Genomic DNA, 5,825 nt, shown 5'->3' with positions numbered 1-5,825 from the left:
CCTTTACCCGACCACTTCCGCTATCCGGGCCGGTACAACCAATCTTAGAGCAAATTTCTCCCGCATTTCCTTCAACACTGGAAATAATTATGCATTTGCCTACAAACCATGACACGACGCTACTTGGAAATATTTCTGTCTCACAGACATAAAAATATACATTTTTTAAACAAGATAATTACTTTTTCTGTTCTCTCTTTCTCTCACAATATAATACATTTTCTAACAGTGTATGATGTTGTATTAGGAATGAGAAGATATAAAAAAGTTGAAAAGACATCCTAACATTTCTGCATTTATGATTAATGATTATGAGCAGTTATTACCATTTGGCTTTGCCATGAATAAAAAAGACGACATTTAAAAATAAGAATAATGTATTAAATCCAACGTAAATCGTTTAATTCATTTTATAATTTAGCTCCAGTATTAACATTGATATTTTACGACAATACATAAACAAAAACATATATATTTAAGATTCACAATAATAATCTATATATTTTATAATTTAGATCCAGTATTAACATTGATGTTATACGATATATACATAAACAAAAACATATCTTAAAGATTCACAATAATAATCTAAATACCTTTTAAATAAATAATTTACACAGCGGAAACAAAATAATTTCGGATCCTTACAATTTTCCATTTTTTCCATCGAAATTGATCATAAACACATTCACTTCTCGGTATTATTGACCGAAGTCATTGATCTAGATTTTATAGGAAAAATCGTCAAGTTATGTTAATCAAAAATTTTCTTTTATAGATAAAAAATGTTAATACAAAATATATTGTGTGAATAATAAAGGGTCACCCACAGAGGCGTATTCAGGGGGGGGGCTAACCCCCCCCCCCCTAGGGCGGCCCTGTAAAAATTGTTCAGAGGTGCACTTTTTCTTTTGAATAGATATATATGAAACTAAGATAAATCCAAAATATTTTTTTTTTGACCATTTTTTCCGGTGCTGTCGGAAAAAAAGTGATTTTTTTGCCATTTTTGAACTTTATTGATTTTATTTCTTAAAACTTTTATAAAATCCAAAGTTTTTGACTGAGAATAATGTTTCATATCATTTTGGAAATCCCAGATAATGGTCTAAAAGATAAAACCAACTGATACTGAATATTTTGAAAAATCATAGTTTTATAAGCAGTTATAGCCCCAAAATCATCGAATTTATTGATGCGCACTTGCAGCTCATTAACATACCCTGAGAACTGAACAAAAAAATTAATTTTTATTTTCATTTTCTATATTTTATACTTATTCTAAAATGTCATTACTTTTTGAAATACCTTCAAAAATGGTCGATTAATGAACTGTTCAAAAANCGATGCTTTAAGCTTTTGAGCAGTCCAATGAAACTGTAAGGTTCAACTCCCACACTATTCCCTTGATTAAAAACAGTTAATTCATTTATTAATTAAATATAATTTTAAAGTGAGTTAACGTGTTCTCTCCACGTTGTAAAACCATAATATAAGATAATTAGAAATACAGATATTTAGAAATACAGATAATTAGAAATAAAGATATTTAGAAATACAGATGTTTAGAAATACAGCTAATTAGAAATACAGATATTTGGAAATATAGATAATTAGAAATAAAGATATTTAGAAATACAGATATTTAGAAATACAACTATTCAGAAATATAGATATTTAGAAATACAGATATTCAGAAATAAAGATATTTAGAAATACAGATATTTTACCAAAATATTAAACGGAGAAAATCATCATGTTTTACCCTCTTAAGTTTTAAGGTAGGGTAAGATCTCACAATTGAAATATGTCCAGAAATAGTTTTTAAAAAAATATAGATATATTCAAATATTTTTCGTAAATTGGAGTTGGACAGTCCAAAATTATACGTAAGGTGTAAATAACTAAACAATTCATTAAGAACTTGAGTTTTTACCACTAACTCTGTATTCCAAATCTATACCTGTGCGACCGAAATAGATGGCAACAGAGAAATGGACCAATTATACACCACGTCACAAGTGTCAAATATAACAAGGAACACGAAATTTTCTCACAATTATTGACGTGTTTTCCAGGATTAAATAAAAAAGTGTAAAAACAGAAAATAAAGAACACATAAAAATGCACTTATTTCACTGTAAGATAAGCATTTAGTCTAAAATTATCATTAATATAGCTCGGAATAGGGTAAAGTTCCATTGATGTAACCCCCTCAGCTCTCATGCGAACCCAGAGCTAAACTCAGATTGGATAGTTCCATTGATGTAACCCCTTCAGTCATCATACGGACCTAGAGCTAAGCTCGGATTGCAAGTAGTCCAGCTTATAAACAGGACAACGTATATTAGATCTTTAGGTCGGAAAGAAAGTGGGCGGATGATAAGTCGCCAACATGGAGAAATATTTGTCGTCAGAAAATACCAACCCAGAAAACATGTTTTGAGCAAGTTTGAACATGTGGAAAACCAAAGCCACGGTTGCCCCAGATACTGGTTTAAATTAAAGCCAATAGGCATGAACCACAGCTTAGAAGTAGAAAATAGGATCAGTCTGGGCTAAAACCAAAATAGCCTTTGTAGTTACGAAGAGTCCGAAGACGGAAGATTAACTCGTCGTACGAGGCGAATGAAAGTCCTTCAGAGAGCTCCTGGTTTCTATGATTCATTAGTATCATTTTTATTTGTTTTTACTTGAAAATACATTTTTTCCTATACTGTGTAGATTTACTTACATCAGTATTATGGCTTTAGATTTCCTTTATTTCATACCACTTTTTTATGGTAACACTACGGTGCCATCTATTTGGTGCAACCTGATGTCGAAGACCTTTAACTTTCCAACTATGAATTTTGTTTGATATAATTGAAAGTATTACATCATCAGGTTACAAAGAAAAAGGGATTAGAAAATTTGAGTTTGTAGCAAAAACTCAATTCCTTTAACAAATGATGAATAATTGGAAAATCCAGGCTAATTACAACAAGCCTTATTTTTGACAATAACGCTAGAATTTGTACGACGGAAAGTATAATTTTTTTTTGTGATTTCCAAAATTGTAATGATACATGTATATTGAAATATATGAACAATCCCTTTAAGTTACCTGACACATTTAAACTCTGTCTCCTACTCGGGATAGGGACGGACCAGGGCATTCCTTCAACATTCTCTACAATACATATATATATATATATATATATATATATGACGTCAAACTTAACTCATTCTCTACAATATATATATCACGTCAAACTTAACTTATTCTCTACAATATATATATCACGTCAAACTAAACTCATTCTCTACAATATATATATCACGTCAAACTTAACTTATTCTCTACAATATATATATCACGTCCAACTAAACTCATTCTCTACAATATTTATCACGTCAAACTAAACTCATTCTCTACAATATTTATTACGTCAAACTAAACTTATTCTCTACAATATATATATCACGTCAAACTAAACTCATTCTATACAATATATATATCACGTCAAACTAAACTCATTCTCTACAATATTTATTACGTCAAACTAAACTTATTCTCTACAATATATATATCACGTCAAACTAAACTCATTCTATACAATATATATATCACGTCAAACTAAATTCATTCTCTACAATACATATATATATATCACGTCAAACTAAACTCATTCTATACAAAATATATATCACGTCAAACTAAACTCATTCTCTACAATATATATATATATCACGTCAAACTAAACCCATTCTATACAATATACATATCACGTGAAACTAAACTCATTCTCTACAATATTAAACTAAACTCATTCTTTACAATATTTATCACGTCAGACTAAACTCATTCTCTACAATATATATCACGTCAAACTAAACTCATTCCATACAATATATATATCACGTCGAACTAAACTCATTATCTACAATATTTATCACGTCAAACTAAACTCATTCTATACAATATATATCACGTCAAACTAAACTCATTCTATACAATATATATATCACGTCAAACTAAACTCATTCTCTACAATATAAATCACGTCAAACTAAACGCATTCTCTACACTATATATATCACGTCAAACTAAACTCATTCTATACAATATATATATCACGTCAAACTAAACTCATTCTCTACACTATATATATCATGTCAAACTAAACTCATTCTCTACAATATATATATCACGTCCAACTAAACTCATTCTCTACAGTATATATATATCACGTCCAACTAAACTCATTCTCTACAATATATATATATCACGTCAAACTAAACTCATTCTATACACTATATATATATATATCACGTCAAACTAAACTCATTCTCTACAATATATATATATATATATCACGTTAAACTAAACTCATTCTCTACAATATACATATCACGTCAAACTAAACCCATTCTATACACTATATATATATATCACGTCAAACTAAACTCATTCTCTACAATATATATATATCACGTCAAACTAAACCCATTCTCTACACTATATATATATCACGTCCAACTAAACTCATTCTCTACAATATATATATATATATCACGTCAAACTAAACTCATTCTCTACAATATACATATCACGTCAAACTAAACTCATTCTCTACAATATTTATCACGTCAAACTAAACTCATTCTCTACAGTATATATATATCACGTCAAACTAAACTCATTCTCTACAATATATATATCACGTTAAACTAAAGTAATTTTTAAGTGTAATTAAAATTTGATATGTTTTCAACCAAAACTCTTCTTATTAAAGCGATTTAAAAAAGAAAAACTTTTTGAATTTCTTTTTTGTAACCGGATACTTTTGCTCCTTTCATACTTGTGCGTTAAATCGGAACTAAAGGAACTTTGAAATAACAAAGTCGCACCGGAACTGCTGCTGCATGTAGGTTTGACATTTTCTTCTGTCTAGACTGGAAGGATCTATATATATATATATATATATATAATTCCTTCACAAGTTTTAAACAACTCTCAAAGTGAGCATGCCCAATTATCAACAGTACCCTTAAACCTTTATCTGATTAATAATGTGGAAGATATCGTCGTTGTCCTGGCTTGAATTAAGTGTCTAGTTCTGACGCAAGTCACTCTAAGATGGATCTCGAGAAATCACAAAAAATATCACATTCATACCAAGTCAGCCAAAAATTTTCAAGAAACCGTTGTGAATCGGACATGACCCACTTTCATGAAATAACATCTTCTGTTCCTTTAAGACAATCCTTGCCATTTCACCTGCTTACATTATTTTCTTTTATCAGGTTTATTTATAACACTCTCCGCTGAAACTAACTATTTATTCAGATCGTGCATTGCAGTAAACCTGACCGAAAGCTTGGTTTAGGGGGAAAATTGGTTGCAATATATTTATAAATGAATTTTGAGTTATGGACAAATTAACCTTTATTATGTTTTCTATTTTTTTAAAGAAAGCTTTGGATCGTATTATCTACATGTTCATGGGAAAATAAAAACATGTAAAATAACATATAATAGAAAATGTAGTTGATTAAATAAAAGAATATTAACATACCTAAACTATCAATTATGCTTGCTGGGTTCAGGCTTCCATGTTTCGTATCATCTACCGTTATTATAACAACCTAATAATTTTGATATAATGAAAATAATAATAAAATAATATTAAATATACAAATGTAATAATAATATAATTGATATATTATGTTTATCTAACCTGATTAATTGATCTTGAAACTACTTCGATAAAGTTCTTTTCCTACAAAATAAAAATCAGGAATAACAAGATTCATGAAATCATGATATAAATAATACAAAG

Source organism: Eurytemora carolleeae, unplaced genomic scaffold (assembly GCF_000591075.1).
Source record: "Eurytemora carolleeae unplaced genomic scaffold, Eaff_2.0 scaffold944, whole genome shotgun sequence".
Classification (NCBI taxonomy): Eukaryota; Metazoa; Arthropoda; class Copepoda; order Calanoida; family Temoridae; genus Eurytemora; species Eurytemora carolleeae.
The sequence above is the reverse complement of the archived record's forward strand: the minus strand, read 5'-3'. Positions refer to the sequence as shown.